Source organism: Schistocerca gregaria, unplaced genomic scaffold (genome assembly GCF_023897955.1).
Source record: "Schistocerca gregaria isolate iqSchGreg1 unplaced genomic scaffold, iqSchGreg1.2 ptg000564l, whole genome shotgun sequence".
Classification (NCBI taxonomy): Eukaryota; Metazoa; Arthropoda; class Insecta; order Orthoptera; family Acrididae; genus Schistocerca; species Schistocerca gregaria.
Genome location: NW_026061956.1, coordinates 17,187 through 34,034, shown reverse-complemented (window position 1 = coordinate 34,034; position 16,848 = coordinate 17,187). Strand labels below are relative to the sequence as shown.

The window sequence follows — 16,848 nt, the reverse complement described above, 5'->3', positions numbered from 1 at the left end:
ACGAATCGTGACAAGTTTGAGCTGTGCGAGCTGCCGTTTCCCGTCCTGCTCGCAATATAGCTACTGTTTCGTGACAGTCAGCAGAATATAGAGGAGGGAAGCAGACACTCGACGGCCATAGAAATGGTGTATGGCTTCATGCCACACGTTTCCAGCGTAGGGCTGAGCAACTGAATCTGTCGAGGCCCGTTAGCTCAGTTGGTTAGAGCGTCGTGCTAATAACGCGAAGGTCGTGGGTTCGATCCCCCCACGGGCCACTTCGCTTTTACAACTACGAAAAGGCAGCGCCGATTTCAGCTGGCCAGTGTGATCACCAAAAGATCATCACCCTTGCCAGTACTCGGGCGCGTGAGCGCATCCGAACACAGGGTACTGTTGGCAGTTTTACTTCCTCTGTTCCTTTCTCCTTTGTTTTCGGAGCTACAGCCCGATTCGGTCAGGGAGACGCCACCGTGACATGAAGGGGCGTGCTGTGTGTCCATTGCCTCGCCTCCCCTTACCTCTCTCAGTCGTTTCTCGTGCTTGTCGTTTTGATATAGGCCGATTTGAGAGCGTCAGCTCTCGCGTCAGCCGAGCAAAGTCGAGACAAGTCGAGACACACTAGGGGCTGGTGTGCAGCGAGTAACAGGGAGAAAAAAACATTAATTTAAGGGCGCGTGGCAAAAGTACTCATACGCGAAATTAAAAGCCTGCTGCGGTGGCCGGGAATCGAACCCGGATCAACTGCTTGGAAGGCAACTATGCTGACCATTACACCACCACCGCACAAGCGAGCGCCCCGGCGCCGCACCGTGTCGGCTTCCCGCCTGTCGGCAGCGGCCGAAGGTGATGGTACCTGGCAGGCGCATTTCGAGGTAGGCTAGGGGAGCACATCCAGACGCATTCGGACAGCGTATCCGCGCACATTTCGCATCCTTTGGCAAGAGTCGGTGCCGGCGACGCAAGAGTACGCAGAGGACCGCGTTCTGGCGGCGTTTTTAAGCAGTGCAGTGCAGGGTTCAGCGTCTGCAGCATCTTCTCGACAGGATGCTACGGCAGTCCCACTTTCCCTTGAGACATCTGCTCTGGAAACAGCGTGAAGTTGCTACTGTCCCGAGCATCGGTGGTTCAGTGGTAGAATGCTCGCCTGCCACGCGGGCGGCCCGGGTTCGATTCCCGGCCGATGCATCATTTTGCTTTTCCCGCGATAATGCTGCAGTGTGGCTTGCGCGCTTGACATGCACGATCCATAAGAATGTATAGCTGGATTCCCTTGAGAAGAACCGAGAACGCAGCACTTTCGGGTCCCCACTAGGACGATCGCATCATGTTCTGCAGACTAGCGTCGGCCTCGACTCGCAAGTTGCTGTGTCCAGGTGCCTCCGAGGCACCGAACTTCAACGTCAAGGAGTGCTTCCTATCGCTGCAAAAGCTGCAGCAACACCGCAATCAACAGGGCCGGCAATGCACGTGTAGCAAATAGAACACGTTATCCAGGAAGTACAGTGTCTCTGCGTCCAACATTGGGTACGGGTCGCCGGTGCCTCGGTAGCGCAGTAGGCAGCGCCTAAGTCTCGTAATCTTAAGGTCGTGAGTTCGATCCTCGATTTAATTTCCTGTGACCGCGGGTGGTGCTGTTGCTAGGGCCCCAACGTATTTCTTGTTTGTTATCCACAACGCTTCAGCGGGAAAATGTTTACTTCCTGCTTTTGCTACTTACAGCTTCCCTTTTCCTCTTCTCCCAGCAGAGCATGAAGCCAAAAGCATTGCTCTGAGACGTTTGAGGTGCTCGCCTTGCCAGTCAGTATGCTCGCAAAGAGAAAAGGGCGCCGACGCGGGACTCGGCACGAAATGCGACAAGCGACCGTCCGAGCCGTCGAAGGAACGCCCACATCCGGTGTGGTCTAGTGGCTATGATACCTGGCTTTCACCCAGGAGGCCCGGGTTCGATTCCCGGTACCGGAACGGAATTTTTTCCACACGAATCGTGACAAGTTTGAGCTGTGCGAGCTGCCGTTTCCCGTCCTGCTCGCAATATAGCTACTGTTTCGTGACAGTCAGCAGAATATAGAGGAGGGAAGCAGACACTCGACGGCCATAGAAATGGTGTATGGCTTCATGCCACACGTTTCCAGCGTAGGGCTGAGCAACTGAATCTGTCGAGGCCCGTTAGCTCAGTTGGTTAGAGCGTCGTGCTAATAACGCGAAGGTCGTGGGTTCGATCCCTCCACGGGCCACTTCGCTTTTACAACTACGAAAAGGCAGCGCCGATTTCAGCTGGCCAGTGTGATCACCAAAAGATCATCACCCTTGCCAGTACTCGGGCGCGTGAGCGCATCCGAACACAGGGTACTGTTGGCAGTTTTACTTCCTCTGTTCCTTTCTCCTTTGTTTTCGGAGCTACAGCCCGATTCGGTCAGGGAGACGCCACCGTGACATGAAGGGGCGTGCTGTGTGTCCATTGCCTCGCCTCCCCTTACCTCTCTCAGTCGTTTCTCGTGCTTGTCGTTTTGATATAGGCCGATTTGAGAGCGTCAGCTCTCGCGTCAGCCGAGCAAAGTCGAGACAAGTCGAGACACACTAGGGGCTGGTGTGCAGCGAGTAACAGGGAGAAAAAAACATTAATTTAAGGGCGCGTGGCAAAAGTACTCATACGCGAAATTAAAAGCCTGCTGCGGTAGCCGGGAATCGAACCCGGATCAACTGCTTGGAAGGCAACTATGCTGACCATTACACCACCACCGCACAAGCGAGCGCCCCGGCGCCGCACCGTGTCGGCTTCCCGCCTGTCGGCAGCGGCCGAAGGTGATGGTACCTGGCAGGCGCATTTCGAGGTAGGCTAGGGGAGCACATCCAGACGCATTCGGACAGCGTATCCGCGCACATTTCGCATCCTTTGGCAAGAGTCGGTGCCGGCGACGCAAGAGTACGCAGAGGACCGCGTTCTGGCGGCGTTTTTAAGCAGTGCAGTGCAGGGTTCAGCGTCTGCAGCATCTTCTCGACAGGATGCTACGGCAGTCCCACTTTCCCTTGAGACATCTGCTCTGGAAACAGCGTGAAGTTGCTACTGTCCCGAGCATCGGTGGTTCAGTGGTAGAATGCTCGCCTGCCACGCGGGCGGCCCGGGTTCGATTCCCGGCCGATGCATCATTTTGCTTTTCCCGCGATAATGCTGCAGTGTGGCTTGCGCGCTTGACATGCACGATCCATAAGAATGTATAGCTGGATTCCCTTGAGAAGAACCGAGAACGCAGCACTTTCGGGTCCCCACTAGGACGATCGCATCATGTTCTGCAGACTAGCGTCGGCCTCGACTCGCAAGTTGCTGTGTCCAGGTGCCTCCGAGGCACCGAACTTCAACGTCAAGGAGTGCTTCCTATCGCTGCAAAAGCTGCAGCAACACCGCAATCAACAGGGCCGGCAATGCACGTGTAGCAAATAGAACACGTTATCCAGGAAGTACAGTGTCTCTGCGTCCAACATTGGGTACGGGTCGCCGGTGCCTCGGTAGCGCAGTAGGCAGCGCCTAAGTCTCGTAATCTTAAGGTCGTGAGTTCGATCCTCGATTTAATTTCCTGTGACCGCGGGTGGTGCTGTTGCTAGGGCCCCAACGTATTTCTTGTTTGTTATCCACAACGCTTCAGCGGGAAAATGTTTACTTCCTGCTTTTGCTACTTACAGCTTCCCTTTTCCTCTTCTCCCAGCAGAGCATGAAGCCAAAAGCATTGCTCTGAGACGTTTGAGGTGCTCGCCTTGCCAGTCAGTATGCTCGCAAAGAGAAAAGGGCGCCGACGCGGGACTCGGCACGAAATGCGACAAGCGACCGTCCGAGCCGTCGAAAGAACGCCCACATCCGGTGTGGTCTAGTGGCTAGGATACCTGGCTTTCACCCAGGAGGCCCGGGTTCGATTCCCGGTACCGGAACGGAATTTTTTCCACACGAATCGTGACAAGTTTGAGCTGTGCGAGCTGCCGTTTCCCGTCCTGCTCGCAATATAGCTACTGTTTCGTGACAGTCAGCAGAATATAGAGGAGGGAAGCAGACACTCGACGGCCATAGAAATGGTGTATGGCTTCATGCCACACGTTTCCAGCGTAGGGCTGAGCAACTGAATCTGTCGAGGCCCGTTAGCTCAGTTGGTTAGAGCGTCGTGCTAATAACGCGAAGGTCGTGGGTTCGATCCCCCCACGGGCCACTTCGCTTTTACAACTACGAAAAGGCAGCGCCGATTTCAGCTGGCCAGTGTGATCACCAAAAGATCATCACCCTTGCCAGTACTCGGGCGCGTGAGCGCATCCGAACACAGGGTACTGTTGGCAGTTTTACTTCCTCTGTTCCTTTCTCCTTTGTTTTCGGAGCTACAGCCCGATTCGGTCAGGGAGACGCCACCGTGACATGAAGGGGCGTGCTGTGTGTCCATTGCCTCGCCTCCCCTTACCTCTCTCAGTCGTTTCTCGTGCTTGTCGTTTTGATATAGGCCGATTTGAGAGCGTCAGCTCTCGCGTCAGCCGAGCAAAGTCGAGACAAGTCGAGACACACTAGGGGCTGGTGTGCAGCGAGTAACAGGGAGAAAAAAACATTAATTTAAGGGCGCGTGGCAAAAGTACTCATACGCGAAATTAAAAGCCTGCTGCGGTGGCCGGGAATCGAACCCGGATCAACTGCTTGGAAGGCAACTATGCTGACCATTACACCACCACCGCACAAGCGAGCGCCCCGGCGCCGCACCGTGTCGGCTTCCCGCCTGTCGGCAGCGGCCGAAGGTGATGGTACCTGGCAGGCGCATTTCGAGGTAGGCTAGGGGAGCACATCCAGACGCATTCGGACAGCGTATCCGCGCACATTTCGCATCCTTTGGCAAGAGTCGGTGCCGGCGACGCAAGAGTACGCAGAGGACCGCGTTCTGGCGGCGTTTTTAAGCAGTGCAGTGCAGGGTTCAGCGTCTGCAGCATCTTCTCGACAGGATGCTACGGCAGTCCCACTTTCCCTTGAGACATCTGCTCTGGAAACAGCGTGAAGTTGCTACTGTCCCGAGCATCGGTGGTTCAGTGGTAGAATGCTCGCCTGCCACGCGGGCGGCCCGGGTTCGATTCCCGGCCGATGCATCATTTTGCTTTTCCCGCGATAATGCTGCAGTGTGGCTTGCGCGCTTGACATGCACGATCCATAAGAATGTATAGCTGGATTCCCTTGAGAAGAACCGAGAACGCAGCACTTTCGGGTCCCCACTAGGACGATCGCATCATGTTCTGCAGACTAGCGTCGGCCTCGACTCGCAAGTTGCTGTGTCCAGGTGCCTCCGAGGCACCGAACTTCAACGTCAAGGAGTGCTTCCTATCGCTGCAAAAGCTGCAGCAACACCGCAATCAACAGGGCCGGCAATGCACGTGTAGCAAATAGAACACGTTATCCAGGAAGTACAGTGTCTCTGCGTCCAACATTGGGTACGGGTCGCCGGTGCCTCGGTAGCGCAGTAGGCAGCGCCTAAGTCTCGTAATCTTAAGGTCGTGAGTTCGATCCTCGATTTAATTTCCTGTGACCGCGGGTGGTGCTGTTGCTAGGGCCCCAACGTATTTCTTGTTTGTTATCCACAACGCTTCAGCGGGAAAATGTTTACTTCCTGCTTTTGCTACTTACAGCTTCCCTTTTCCTCTTCTCCCAGCAGAGCATGAAGCCAAAAGCATTGCTCTGAGACGTTTGAGGTGCTCGCCTTGCCAGTCAGTATGCTCGCAAAGAGAAAAGGGCGCCGACGCGGGACTCGGCACGAAATGCGACAAGCGACCGTCCGAGCCGTCGAAGGAACGCCCACATCCGGTGTGGTCTAGTGGCTAGGATACCTGGCTTTCACCCAGGAGGCCCGGGTTCGATTCCCGGTACCGGAACGGAATTTTTTCCACACGAATCGTGACAAGTTTGAGCTGTGCGAGCTGCCGTTTCCCGTCCTGCTCGCAATATAGCTACTGTTTCGTGACAGTCAGCAGAATATAGAGGAGGGAAGCAGACACTCGACGGCCATAGAAATGGTGTATGGCTTCATGCCACACGTTTCCAGCGTAGGGCTGAGCAACTGAATCTGTCGAGGCCCGTTAGCTCAGTTGGTTAGAGCGTCGTGCTAATAACGCGAAGGTCGTGGGTTCGATCCCTCCACGGGCCACTTCGCTTTTACAACTACGAAAAGGCAGCGCCGATTTCAGCTGGCCAGTGTGATCACCAAAAGATCATCACCCTTGCCAGTACTCGGGCGCGTGAGCGCATCCGAACACAGGGTACTGTTGGCAGTTTTACTTCCTCTGTTCCTTTCTCCTTTGTTTTCGGAGCTACAGCCCGATTCGGTCAGGGAGACGCCACCGTGACATGAAGGGGCGTGCTGTGTGTCCATTGCCTCGCCTCCCCTTACCTCTCTCAGTCGTTTCTCGTGCTTGTCGTTTTGATATAGGCCGATTTGAGAGCGTCAGCTCTCGCGTCAGCCGAGCAAAGTCGAGACAAGTCGAGACACACTAGGGGCTGGTGTGCAGCGAGTAACAGGGAGAAAAAAACATTAATTTAAGGGCGCGTGGCAAAAGTACTCATACGCGAAATTAAAAGCCTGCTGCGGTGGCCGGGAATCGAACCCGGATCAACTGCTTGGAAGGCAACTATGCTGACCATTACACCACCACCGCACAAGCGAGCGCCCCGGCGCCGCACCGTGTCGGCTTCCCGCCTGTCGGCAGCGGCCGAAGGTGATGGTACCTGGCAGGCGCATTTCGAGGTAGGCTAGGGGAGCACATCCAGACGCATTCGGACAGCGTATCCGCGCACATTTCGCATCCTTTGGCAAGAGTCGGTGCCGGCGACGCAAGAGTACGCAGAGGACCGCGTTCTGGCGGCGTTTTTAAGCAGTGCAGTGCAGGGTTCAGCGTCTGCAGCATCTTCTCGACAGGATGCTACGGCAGTCCCACTTTCCCTTGAGACATCTGCTCTGGAAACAGCGTGAAGTTGCTACTGTCCCGAGCGTCGGTGGTTCAGTGGTAGAATGCTCGCCTGCCACGCGGGCGGCCCGGGTTCGATTCCCGGCCGATGCATCATTTTGCTTTTCCCGCGATAATGCTGCAGTGTGGCTTGCGCGCTTGACATGCACGATCCATAAGAATGTATAGCTGGATTCCCTTGAGAAGAACCGAGAACGCAGCACTTTCGGGTCCCCACTAGGACGATCGCATCATGTTCTGCAGACTAGCGTCGGCCTCGACTCGCAAGTTGCTGTGTCCAGGTGCCTCCGAGGCACCGAACTTCAACGTCAAGGAGTGCTTCCTATCGCTGCAAAAGCTGCAGCAACACCGCAATCAACAGGGCCGGCAATGCACGTGTAGCAAATAGAACACGTTATCCAGGAAGTACAGTGTCTCTGCGTCCAACATTGGGTACGGGTCGCCGGTGCCTCGGTAGCGCAGTAGGCAGCGCCTAAGTCTCGTAATCTTAAGGTCGTGAGTTCGATCCTCGATTTAATTTCCTGTGACCGCGGGTGGTGCTGTTGCTAGGGCCCCAACGTATTTCTTGTTTGTTATCCACAACGCTTCAGCGGGAAAATGTTTACTTCCTGCTTTTGCTACTTACAGCTTCCCTTTTCCTCTTCTCCCAGCAGAGCATGAAGCCAAAAGCATTGCTCTGAGACGTTTGAGGTGCTCGCCTTGCCAGTCAGTATGCTCGCAAAGAGAAAAGGGCGCCGACGCGGGACTCGGCACGAAATGCGACAAGCGACCGTCCGAGCCGTCGAAAGAACGCCCACATCCGGTGTGGTCTAGTGGCTAGGATACCTGGCTTTCACCCAGGAGGCCCGGGTTCGATTCCCGGTACCGGAACGGAATTTTTTCCACACGAATCGTGACAAGTTTGAGCTGTGCGAGCTGCCGTTTCCCGTCCTGCTCGCAATATAGCTACTGTTTCGTGACAGTCAGCAGAATATAGAGGAGGGAAGCAGACACTCGACGGCCATAGAAATGGTGTATGGCTTCATGCCACACGTTTCCAGCGTAGGGCTGAGCAACTGAATCTGTCGAGGCCCGTTAGCTCAGTTGGTTAGAGCGTCGTGCTAATAACGCGAAGGTCGTGGGTTCGATACCCCCACGGGCCACTTCGCTTTTACAACTACGAAAAGGCAGCGCCGATTTCAGCTGGCCAGTGTGATCACCAAAAGATCATCACCCTTGCCAGTACTCGGGCGCGTGAGCGCATCCGAACACAGGGTACTGTTGGCAGTTTTACTTCCTCTGTTCCTTTCTCCTTTGTTTTCGGAGCTACAGCCCGATTCGGTCAGGGAGACGCCACCGTGACATGAAGGGGCGTGCTGTGTGTCCATTGCCTCGCCTCCCCTTACCTCTCTCAGTCGTTTCTCGTGCTTGTCGTTTTGATATAGGCCGATTTGAGAGCGTCAGCTCTCGCGTCAGCCGAGCAAAGTCGAGACAAGTCGAGACACACTAGGGGCTGGTGTGCAGCGAGTAACAGGGAGAAAAAAACATTAATTTAAGGGCGCGTGGCAAAAGTACTCATACGCGAAATTAAAAGCCTGCTGCGGTGGCCGGGAATCGAACCCGGATCAACTGCTTGGAAGGCAACTATGCTGACCATTACACCACCACCGCACAAGCGAGCGCCCCGGCGCCGCACCGTGTCGGCTTCCCGCCTGTCGGCAGCGGCCGAAGGTGATGGTACCTGGCAGGCGCATTTCGAGGTAGGCTAGGGGAGCACATCCAGACGCATTCGGACAGCGTATCCGCGCACATTTCGCATCCTTTGGCAAGAGTCGGTGCCGGCGACGCAAGAGTACGCAGAGGACCGCGTTCTGGCGGCGTTTTTAAGCAGTGCAGTGCAGGGTTCAGCGTCTGCAGCATCTTCTCGACAGGATGCTACGGCAGTCCCACTTTCCCTTGAGACATCTGCTCTGGAAACAGCGTGAAGTTGCTACTGTCCCGAGCATCGGTGGTTCAGTGGTAGAATGCTCGCCTGCCACGCGGGCGGCCCGGGTTCGATTCCCGGCCGATGCATCATTTTGCTTTTCCCGCGATAATGCTGCAGTGTGGCTTGCGCGCTTGACATGCACGATCCATAAGAATGTATAGCTGGATTCCCTTGAGAAGAACCGAGAACGCAGCACTTTCGGGTCCCCACTAGGACGATCGCATCATGTTCTGCAGACTAGCGTCGGCCTCGACTCGCAAGTTGCTGTGTCCAGGTGCCTCCGAGGCACCGAACTTCAACGTCAAGGAGTGCTTCCTATCGCTGCAAAAGCTGCAGCAACACCGCAATCAACAGGGCCGGCAATGCACGTGTAGCAAATAGAACACGTTATCCAGGAAGTACAGTGTCTCTGCGTCCAACATTGGGTACGGGTCGCCGGTGCCTCGGTAGCGCAGTAGGCAGCGCCTAAGTCTCGTAATCTTAAGGTCGTGAGTTCGATCCTCGATTTAATTTCCTGTGACCGCGGGTGGTGCTGTTGCTAGGGCCCCAACGTATTTCTTGTTTGTTATCCACAACGCTTCAGCGGGAAAATGTTTACTTCCTGCTTTTGCTACTTACAGCTTCCCTTTTCCTCTTCTCCCAGCAGAGCATGAAGCCAAAAGCATTGCTCTGAGACGTTTGAGGTGCTCGCCTTGCCAGTCAGTATGCTCGCAAAGAGAAAAGGGCGCCGACGCGGGACTCGGCACGAAATGCGACAAGCGACCGTCCGAGCCGTCGAAAGAACGCCCACATCCGGTGTGGTCTAGTGGCTAGGATACCTGGCTTTCACCCAGGAGGCCCGGGTTCGATTCCCGGTACCGGAACGGAATTTTTTCCACACGAATCGTGACAAGTTTGAGCTGTGCGAGCTGCCGTTTCCCGTCCTGCTCGCAATATAGCTACTGTTTCGTGACAGTCAGCAGAATATAGAGGAGGGAAGCAGACACTCGACGGCCATAGAAATGGTGTATGGCTTCATGCCACACGTTTCCAGCGTAGGGCTGAGCAACTGAATCTGTCGAGGCCCGTTAGCTCAGTTGGTTAGAGCGTCGTGCTAATAACGCGAAGGTCGTGGGTTCGATCCCCCCACGGGCCACTTCGCTTTTACAACTACGAAAAGGCAGCGCCGATTTCAGCTGGCCAGTGTGATCACCAAAAGATCATCACCCTTGCCAGTACTCGGGCGCGTGAGCGCATCCGAACACAGGGTACTGTTGGCAGTTTTACTTCCTCTGTTCCTTTCTCCTTTGTTTTCGGAGCTACAGCCCGATTCGGTCAGGGAGACGCCACCGTGACATGAAGGGGCGTGCTGTGTGTCCATTGCCTCGCCTCCCCTTACCTCTCTCAGTCGTTTCTCGTGCTTGTCGTTTTGATATAGGCCGATTTGAGAGCGTCAGCTCTCGCGTCAGCCGAGCAAAGTCGAGACAAGTCGAGACACACTAGGGGCTGGTGTGCAGCGAGTAACAGGGAGAAAAAAACATTAATTTAAGGGCGCGTGGCAAAAGTACTCATACGCGAAATTAAAAGCCTGCTGCGGTGGCCGGGAATCGAACCCGGATCAACTGCTTGGAAGGCAACTATGCTGACCATTACACCACCACCGCACAAGCGAGCGCCCCGGCGCCGCACCGTGTCGGCTTCCCGCCTGTCGGCAGCGGCCGAAGGTGATGGTACCTGGCAGGCGCATTTCGAGGTAGGCTAGGGGAGCACATCCAGACGCATTCGGACAGCGTATCCGCGCACATTTCGCATCCTTTGGCAAGAGTCGGTGCCGGCGACGCAAGAGTACGCAGAGGACCGCGTTCTGGCGGCGTTTTTAAGCAGTGCAGTGCAGGGTTCAGCGTCTGCAGCATCTTCTCGACAGGATGCTACGGCAGTCCCACTTTCCCTTGAGACATCTGCTCTGGAAACAGCGTGAAGTTGCTACTGTCCCGAGCATCGGTGGTTCAGTGGTAGAATGCTCGCCTGCCACGCGGGCGGCCCGGGTTCGATTCCCGGCCGATGCATCATTTTGCTTTTCCCGCGATAATGCTGCAGTGTGGCTTGCGCGCTTGACATGCACGATCCATAAGAATGTATAGCTGGATTCCCTTGAGAAGAACCGAGAACGCAGCACTTTCGGGTCCCCACTAGGACGATCGCATCATGTTCTGCAGACTAGCGTCGGCCTCGACTCGCAAGTTGCTGTGTCCAGGTGCCTCCGAGGCACCGAACTTCAACGTCAAGGAGTGCTTCCTATCGCTGCAAAAGCTGCAGCAACACCGCAATCAACAGGGCCGGCAATGCACGTGTAGCAAATAGAACACGTTATCCAGGAAGTACAGTGTCTCTGCGTCCAACATTGGGTACGGGTCGCCGGTGCCTCGGTAGCGCAGTAGGCAGCGCCTAAGTCTCGTAATCTTAAGGTCGTGAGTTCGATCCTCGATTTAATTTCCTGTGACCGCGGGTGGTGCTGTTGCTAGGGCCCCAACGTATTTCTTGTTTGTTATCCACAACGCTTCAGCGGGAAAATGTTTACTTCCTGCTTTTGCTACTTACAGCTTCCCTTTTCCTCTTCTCCCAGCAGAGCATGAAGCCAAAAGCATTGCTCTGAGACGTTTGAGGTGCTCGCCTTGCCAGTCAGTATGCTCGCAAAGAGAAAAGGGCGCCGACGCGGGACTCGGCACGAAATGCGACAAGCGACCGTCCGAGCCGTCGAAAGAACGCCCACATCCGGTGTGGTCTAGTGGCTAGGATACCTGGCTTTCACCCAGGAGGCCCGGGTTCGATTCCCGGTACCGGAACGGAATTTTTTCCACACGAATCGTGACAAGTTTGAGCTGTGCGAGCTGCCGTTTCCCGTCCTGCTCGCAATATAGCTACTGTTTCGTGACAGTCAGCAGAATATAGAGGAGGGAAGCAGACACTCGACGGCCATAGAAATGGTGTATGGCTTCATGCCACACGTTTCCAGCGTAGGGCTGAGCAACTGAATCTGTCGAGGCCCGTTAGCTCAGTTGGTTAGAGCGTCGTGCTAATAACGCGAAGGTCGTGGGTTCGATCCCCCCACGGGCCACTTCGCTTTTACAACTACGAAAAGGCAGCGCCGATTTCAGCTGGCCAGTGTGATCACCAAAAGATCATCACCCTTGCCAGTACTCGGGCGCGTGAGCGCATCCGAACACAGGGTACTGTTGGCAGTTTTACTTCCTCTGTTCCTTTCTCCTTTGTTTTCGGAGCTACAGCCCGATTCGGTCAGGGAGACGCCACCGTGACATGAAGGGGCGTGCTGTGTGTCCATTGCCTCGCCTCCCCTTACCTCTCTCAGTCGTTTCTCGTGCTTGTCGTTTTGATATAGGCCGATTTGAGAGCGTCAGCTCTCGCGTCAGCCGAGCAAAGTCGAGACAAGTCGAGACACACTAGGGGCTGGTGTGCAGCGAGTAACAGGGAGAAAAAAACATTAATTTAAGGGCGCGTGGCAAAAGTACTCATACGCGAAATTAAAAGCCTGCTGCGGTGGCCGGGAATCGAACCCGGATCAACTGCTTGGAAGGCAACTATGCTGACCATTACACCACCACCGCACAAGCGAGCGCCCCGGCGCCGCACCGTGTCGGCTTCCCGCCTGTCGGCAGCGGCCGAAGGTGATGGTACCTGGCAGGCGCATTTCGAGGTAGGCTAGGGGAGCACATCCAGACGCATTCGGACAGCGTATCCGCGCACATTTCGCATCCTTTGGCAAGAGTCGGTGCCGGCGACGCAAGAGTACGCAGAGGACCGCGTTCTGGCGGCGTTTTTAAGCAGTGCAGTGCAGGGTTCAGCGTCTGCAGCATCTTCTCGACAGGATGCTACGGCAGTCCCACTTTCCCTTGAGACATCTGCTCAGGAAGCAGCGTGAAGTTGCTACTGTCCCGAGCATCGGTGGTTCAGTGGTAGAATGCTCGCCTGCCACGCGGGCGGCCCGGGTTCGATTCCCGGCCGATGCATCATTTTGCTTTTCCCGCGATAATGCTGCAGTGTGGCTTGCGCGCTTGACATGCACGATCCATAAGAATGTATAGCTGGATTCCCTTGAGAAGAACCGAGAACGCAGCACTTTCGGGTCCCCACTAGGACGATCGCATCATGTTCTGCAGACTAGCGTCGGCCTCGACTCGCAAGTTGCTGTGTCCAGGTGCCTCCGAGGCACCGAACTTCAACGTCAAGGAGTGCTTCCTATCGCTGCAAAAGCTGCAGCAACACCGCAATCAACAGGGCCGGCAATGCACGTGTAGCAAATAGAACACGTTATCCAGGAAGTACAGTGTCTCTGCGTCCAACATTGGGTACGGGTCGCCGGTGCCTCGGTAGCGCAGTAGGCAGCGCCTAAGTCTCGTAATCTTAAGGTCGTGAGTTCGATCCTCGATTTAATTTCCTGTGACCGCGGGTGGTGCTGTTGCTAGGGCCCCAACGTATTTCTTGTTTGTTATCCACAACGCTTCAGCGGGAAAATGTTTACTTCCTGCTTTTGCTACTTACAGCTTCCCTTTTCCTCTTCTCCCAGCAGAGCATGAAGCCAAAAGCATTGCTCTGAGACGTTTGAGGTGCTCGCCTTGCCAGTCAGTATGCTCGCAAAGAGAAAAGGGCGCCGACGCGGGACTCGGCACGAAATGCGACAAGCGACCGTCCGAGCCGTCGAAAGAACGCCCACATCCGGTGTGGTCTAGTGGCTAGGATACCTGGCTTTCACCCAGGAGGCCCGGGTTCGATTCCCGGTACCGGAACGGAATTTTTTCCACACGAATCGTGACAAGTTTGAGCTGTGCGAGCTGCCGTTTCCCGTCCTGCTCGCAATATAGCTACTGTTTCGTGACAGTCAGCAGAATATAGAGGAGGGAAGCAGACACTCGACGGCCATAGAAATGGTGTATGGCTTCATGCCACACGTTTCCAGCGTAGGGCTGAGCAACTGAATCTGTCGAGGCCCGTTAGCTCAGTTGGTTAGAGCGTCGTGCTAATAACGCGAAGGTCGTGGGTTCGATCCCCCCACGGGCCACTTCGCTTTTACAACTACGAAAAGGCAGCGCCGATTTCAGCTGGCCAGTGTGATCACCAAAAGATCATCACCCTTGCCAGTACTCGGGCGCGTGAGCGCATCCGAACACAGGGTACTGTTGGCAGTTTTACTTCCTCTGTTCCTTTCTCCTTTGTTTTCGGAGCTACAGCCCGATTCGGTCAGGGAGACGCCACCGTGACATGAAGGGGCGTGCTGTGTGTCCATTGCCTCGCCTCCCCTTACCTCTCTCAGTCGTTTCTCGTGCTTGTCGTTTTGATATAGGCCGATTTGAGAGCGTCAGCTCTCGCGTCAGCCGAGCAAAGTCGAGACAAGTCGAGACACACTAGGGGCTGGTGTGCAGCGAGTAACAGGGAGAAAAAAACATTAATTTAAGGGCGCGTGGCAAAAGTACTCATACGCGAAATTAAAAGCCTGCTGCGGTGGCCGGGAATCGAACCCGGATCAACTGCTTGGAAGGCAACTATGCTGACCATTACACCACCACCGCACAAGCGAGCGCCCCGGCGCCGCACCGTGTCGGCTTCCCGCCTGTCGGCAGCGGCCGAAGGTGATGGTACCTGGCAGGCGCATTTCGAGGTAGGCTAGGGGAGCACATCCAGACGCATTCGGACAGCGTATCCGCGCACATTTCGCATCCTTTGGCAAGAGTCGGTGCCGGCGACGCAAGAGTACGCAGAGGACCGCGTTCTGGCGGCGTTTTTAAGCAGTGCAGTGCAGGGTTCAGCGTCTGCAGCATCTTCTCGACAGGATGCTACGGCAGTCCCACTTTCCCTTGAGACATCTGCTCTGGAAACAGCGTGAAGTTGCTACTGTCCCGAGCATCGGTGGTTCAGTGGTAGAATGCTCGCCTGCCACGCGGGCGGCCCGGGTTCGATTCCCGGCCGATGCATCATTTTGCTTTTCCCGCGATAATGCTGCAGTGTGGCTTGCGCGCTTGACATGCACGATCCATAAGAATGTATAGCTGGATTCCCTTGAGAAGAACCGAGAACGCAGCACTTTCGGGTCCCCACTAGGACGATCGCATCATGTTCTGCAGACTAGCGTCGGCCTCGACTCGCAAGTTGCTGTGTCCAGGTGCCTCCGAGGCACCGAACTTCAACGTCAAGGAGTGCTTCCTATCGCTGCAAAAGCTGCAGCAACACCGCAATCAACAGGGCCGGCAATGCACGTGTAGCAAATAGAACACGTTATCCAGGAAGTACAGTGTCTCTGCGTCCAACATTGGGTACGGGTCGCCGGTGCCTCGGTAGCGCAGTAGGCAGCGCCTAAGTCTCGTAATCTTAAGGTCGTGAGTTCGATCCTCGATTTAATTTCCTGTGACCGCGGGTGGTGCTGTTGCTAGGGCCCCAACGTATTTCTTGTTTGTTATCCACAACGCTTCAGCGGGAAAATGTTTACTTCCTGCTTTTGCTACTTACAGCTTCCCTTTTCCTCTTCTCCCAGCAGAGCATGAAGCCAAAAGCATTGCTCTGAGACGTTTGAGGTGCTCGCCTTGCCAGTCAGTATGCTCGCAAAGAGAAAAGGGCGCCGACGCGGGACTCGGCACGAAATGCGACAAGCGACCGTCCGAGCCGTCGAAAGAACGCCCACATCCGGTGTGGTCTAGTGGCTAGGATACCTGGCTTTCACCCAGGAGGCCCGGGTTCGATTCCCGGTACCGGAACGGAATTTTTTCCACACGAATCGTGACAAGTTTGAGCTGTGCGAGCTGCCGTTTCCCGTCCTGCTCGCAATATAGCTACTGTTTCGTGACAGTCAGCAGAATATAGAGGAGGGAAGCAGACACTCGACGGCCATAGAAATGGTGTATGGCTTCATGCCACACGTTTCCAGCGTAGGGCTGAGCAACTGAATCTGTCGAGGCCCGTTAGCTCAGTTGGTTAGAGCGTCGTGCTAATAACGCGAAGGTCGTGGGTTCGATCCCCCCACGGGCCACTTCGCTTTTACAACTACGAAAAGGCAGCGCCGATTTCAGCTGGCCAGTGTGATCACCAAAAGATCATCACCCTTGCCAGTACTCGGGCGCGTGAGCGCATCCGAACACAGGGTACTGTTGGCAGTTTTACTTCCTCTGTTCCTTTCTCCTTTGTTTTCGGAGCTACAGCCCGATTCGGTCAGGGAGACGCCACCGTGACATGAAGGGGCGTGCTGTGTGTCCATTGCCTCGCCTCCCCTTACCTCTCTCAGTCGTTTCTCGTGCTTGTCGTTTTGATATAGGCCGATTTGAGAGCGTCAGCTCTCGCGTCAGCCGAGCAAAGTCGAGACAAGTCGAGACACACTAGGGGCTGGTGTGCAGCGAGTAACAGGGAGAAAAAAACATTAATTTAAGGGCGCGTGGCAAAAGTACTCATACGCGAAATTAAAAGCCTGCTGCGGTGGCCGGGAATCGAACCCGGATCAACTGCTTGGAAGGCAACTATGCTGACCATTACACCACCACCGCACAAGCGAGCGCCCCGGCGCCGCACCGTGTCGGCTTCCCGCCTGTCGGCAGCGGCCGAAGGTGATGGTACCTGGCAGGCGCATTTCGAGGTAGGCTAGGGGAGCACATCCAGACGCATTCGGACAGCGTATCCGCGCACATTTCGCATCCTTTGGCAAGAGTCGGTGCCGGCGACGCAAGAGTACGCAGAGGACCGCGTTCTGGCGGCGTTTTTAAGCAGTGCAGTGCAGGGTTCAGCGTCTGCAGCATCTTCTCGACAGGATGCTACGGCAGTCCCACTTTCCCTTGAGACATCTGCTCTGGAAACAGCGTGAAGTTGCTACTGTCCCGAGCATCGGTGGTTCAGTGGTAGAATGCTCGCCTGCCACGCGGGCGGCCCGGGTTCGATTCCCGGCCGATGCATCATTTTGC

At 55.5% G+C, this 16,848-nt stretch overlaps 35 non-coding genes across 35 annotated transcripts; 26 read left to right on the top strand and 9 right to left on the bottom strand.

Annotated features, from left to right (window-relative positions):
* Positions 1-183: 183 nt before the first annotated feature.
* Positions 184-257, top strand: Trnai-aau (transfer RNA isoleucine (anticodon AAU)). Its single transcript has one exon. It is a non-coding gene; the product is annotated as a tRNA-Ile (tRNA).
* Positions 258-693: 436 nt separating this feature from the next.
* Positions 694-765, bottom strand: Trnag-ucc (transfer RNA glycine (anticodon UCC)). The gene has a single exon. It is a non-coding gene; the product is annotated as a tRNA-Gly (tRNA).
* A 331-nt stretch (positions 766-1,096) lies between these two features.
* Positions 1,097-1,167, top strand: Trnag-gcc (transfer RNA glycine (anticodon GCC)). Its single transcript has one exon. It is a non-coding gene; the product is annotated as a tRNA-Gly (tRNA).
* A 705-nt stretch (positions 1,168-1,872) lies between these two features.
* Positions 1,873-1,944, top strand: Trnae-uuc (transfer RNA glutamic acid (anticodon UUC)). The gene has a single exon. It is a non-coding gene; the product is annotated as a tRNA-Glu (tRNA).
* Positions 1,945-2,142: 198 nt separating this feature from the next.
* On the top strand, positions 2,143-2,216 carry Trnai-aau (transfer RNA isoleucine (anticodon AAU)). The gene has a single exon. It is a non-coding gene; the product is annotated as a tRNA-Ile (tRNA).
* Positions 2,217-2,652: 436 nt separating this feature from the next.
* On the bottom strand, positions 2,653-2,724 carry Trnag-ucc (transfer RNA glycine (anticodon UCC)). Its single transcript has one exon. It is a non-coding gene; the product is annotated as a tRNA-Gly (tRNA).
* A 331-nt stretch (positions 2,725-3,055) lies between these two features.
* On the top strand, positions 3,056-3,126 carry Trnag-gcc (transfer RNA glycine (anticodon GCC)). The gene has a single exon. It is a non-coding gene; the product is annotated as a tRNA-Gly (tRNA).
* Positions 3,127-3,831: 705 nt separating this feature from the next.
* Trnae-uuc (transfer RNA glutamic acid (anticodon UUC)) lies at positions 3,832-3,903 on the top strand. Its single transcript has one exon. It is a non-coding gene; the product is annotated as a tRNA-Glu (tRNA).
* Positions 3,904-4,101: 198 nt separating this feature from the next.
* Trnai-aau (transfer RNA isoleucine (anticodon AAU)) lies at positions 4,102-4,175 on the top strand. Its single transcript has one exon. It is a non-coding gene; the product is annotated as a tRNA-Ile (tRNA).
* A 436-nt stretch (positions 4,176-4,611) lies between these two features.
* On the bottom strand, positions 4,612-4,683 carry Trnag-ucc (transfer RNA glycine (anticodon UCC)). The gene has a single exon. It is a non-coding gene; the product is annotated as a tRNA-Gly (tRNA).
* Positions 4,684-5,014: 331 nt separating this feature from the next.
* Positions 5,015-5,085, top strand: Trnag-gcc (transfer RNA glycine (anticodon GCC)). Its single transcript has one exon. It is a non-coding gene; the product is annotated as a tRNA-Gly (tRNA).
* A 705-nt stretch (positions 5,086-5,790) lies between these two features.
* Positions 5,791-5,862, top strand: Trnae-uuc (transfer RNA glutamic acid (anticodon UUC)). Its single transcript has one exon. It is a non-coding gene; the product is annotated as a tRNA-Glu (tRNA).
* A 198-nt stretch (positions 5,863-6,060) lies between these two features.
* Trnai-aau (transfer RNA isoleucine (anticodon AAU)) lies at positions 6,061-6,134 on the top strand. Its single transcript has one exon. It is a non-coding gene; the product is annotated as a tRNA-Ile (tRNA).
* Positions 6,135-6,570: 436 nt separating this feature from the next.
* Positions 6,571-6,642, bottom strand: Trnag-ucc (transfer RNA glycine (anticodon UCC)). Its single transcript has one exon. It is a non-coding gene; the product is annotated as a tRNA-Gly (tRNA).
* A 331-nt stretch (positions 6,643-6,973) lies between these two features.
* Trnag-gcc (transfer RNA glycine (anticodon GCC)) lies at positions 6,974-7,044 on the top strand. The gene has a single exon. It is a non-coding gene; the product is annotated as a tRNA-Gly (tRNA).
* A 705-nt stretch (positions 7,045-7,749) lies between these two features.
* Trnae-uuc (transfer RNA glutamic acid (anticodon UUC)) lies at positions 7,750-7,821 on the top strand. The gene has a single exon. It is a non-coding gene; the product is annotated as a tRNA-Glu (tRNA).
* A 198-nt stretch (positions 7,822-8,019) lies between these two features.
* On the top strand, positions 8,020-8,093 carry Trnai-aau (transfer RNA isoleucine (anticodon AAU)). Its single transcript has one exon. It is a non-coding gene; the product is annotated as a tRNA-Ile (tRNA).
* Positions 8,094-8,529: 436 nt separating this feature from the next.
* Positions 8,530-8,601, bottom strand: Trnag-ucc (transfer RNA glycine (anticodon UCC)). Its single transcript has one exon. It is a non-coding gene; the product is annotated as a tRNA-Gly (tRNA).
* A 331-nt stretch (positions 8,602-8,932) lies between these two features.
* On the top strand, positions 8,933-9,003 carry Trnag-gcc (transfer RNA glycine (anticodon GCC)). Its single transcript has one exon. It is a non-coding gene; the product is annotated as a tRNA-Gly (tRNA).
* A 705-nt stretch (positions 9,004-9,708) lies between these two features.
* On the top strand, positions 9,709-9,780 carry Trnae-uuc (transfer RNA glutamic acid (anticodon UUC)). Its single transcript has one exon. It is a non-coding gene; the product is annotated as a tRNA-Glu (tRNA).
* A 198-nt stretch (positions 9,781-9,978) lies between these two features.
* Trnai-aau (transfer RNA isoleucine (anticodon AAU)) lies at positions 9,979-10,052 on the top strand. Its single transcript has one exon. It is a non-coding gene; the product is annotated as a tRNA-Ile (tRNA).
* A 436-nt stretch (positions 10,053-10,488) lies between these two features.
* Positions 10,489-10,560, bottom strand: Trnag-ucc (transfer RNA glycine (anticodon UCC)). Its single transcript has one exon. It is a non-coding gene; the product is annotated as a tRNA-Gly (tRNA).
* A 331-nt stretch (positions 10,561-10,891) lies between these two features.
* Positions 10,892-10,962, top strand: Trnag-gcc (transfer RNA glycine (anticodon GCC)). Its single transcript has one exon. It is a non-coding gene; the product is annotated as a tRNA-Gly (tRNA).
* Positions 10,963-11,667: 705 nt separating this feature from the next.
* Positions 11,668-11,739, top strand: Trnae-uuc (transfer RNA glutamic acid (anticodon UUC)). The gene has a single exon. It is a non-coding gene; the product is annotated as a tRNA-Glu (tRNA).
* Positions 11,740-11,937: 198 nt separating this feature from the next.
* On the top strand, positions 11,938-12,011 carry Trnai-aau (transfer RNA isoleucine (anticodon AAU)). The gene has a single exon. It is a non-coding gene; the product is annotated as a tRNA-Ile (tRNA).
* A 436-nt stretch (positions 12,012-12,447) lies between these two features.
* On the bottom strand, positions 12,448-12,519 carry Trnag-ucc (transfer RNA glycine (anticodon UCC)). Its single transcript has one exon. It is a non-coding gene; the product is annotated as a tRNA-Gly (tRNA).
* Positions 12,520-12,850: 331 nt separating this feature from the next.
* On the top strand, positions 12,851-12,921 carry Trnag-gcc (transfer RNA glycine (anticodon GCC)). The gene has a single exon. It is a non-coding gene; the product is annotated as a tRNA-Gly (tRNA).
* Positions 12,922-13,626: 705 nt separating this feature from the next.
* Trnae-uuc (transfer RNA glutamic acid (anticodon UUC)) lies at positions 13,627-13,698 on the top strand. The gene has a single exon. It is a non-coding gene; the product is annotated as a tRNA-Glu (tRNA).
* A 198-nt stretch (positions 13,699-13,896) lies between these two features.
* Trnai-aau (transfer RNA isoleucine (anticodon AAU)) lies at positions 13,897-13,970 on the top strand. Its single transcript has one exon. It is a non-coding gene; the product is annotated as a tRNA-Ile (tRNA).
* Positions 13,971-14,406: 436 nt separating this feature from the next.
* On the bottom strand, positions 14,407-14,478 carry Trnag-ucc (transfer RNA glycine (anticodon UCC)). Its single transcript has one exon. It is a non-coding gene; the product is annotated as a tRNA-Gly (tRNA).
* A 331-nt stretch (positions 14,479-14,809) lies between these two features.
* Positions 14,810-14,880, top strand: Trnag-gcc (transfer RNA glycine (anticodon GCC)). The gene has a single exon. It is a non-coding gene; the product is annotated as a tRNA-Gly (tRNA).
* Positions 14,881-15,585: 705 nt separating this feature from the next.
* On the top strand, positions 15,586-15,657 carry Trnae-uuc (transfer RNA glutamic acid (anticodon UUC)). The gene has a single exon. It is a non-coding gene; the product is annotated as a tRNA-Glu (tRNA).
* Positions 15,658-15,855: 198 nt separating this feature from the next.
* Trnai-aau (transfer RNA isoleucine (anticodon AAU)) lies at positions 15,856-15,929 on the top strand. The gene has a single exon. It is a non-coding gene; the product is annotated as a tRNA-Ile (tRNA).
* Positions 15,930-16,365: 436 nt separating this feature from the next.
* Trnag-ucc (transfer RNA glycine (anticodon UCC)) lies at positions 16,366-16,437 on the bottom strand. Its single transcript has one exon. It is a non-coding gene; the product is annotated as a tRNA-Gly (tRNA).
* A 331-nt stretch (positions 16,438-16,768) lies between these two features.
* Positions 16,769-16,839, top strand: Trnag-gcc (transfer RNA glycine (anticodon GCC)). Its single transcript has one exon. It is a non-coding gene; the product is annotated as a tRNA-Gly (tRNA).
* Positions 16,840-16,848: the final 9 nt, after the last annotated feature.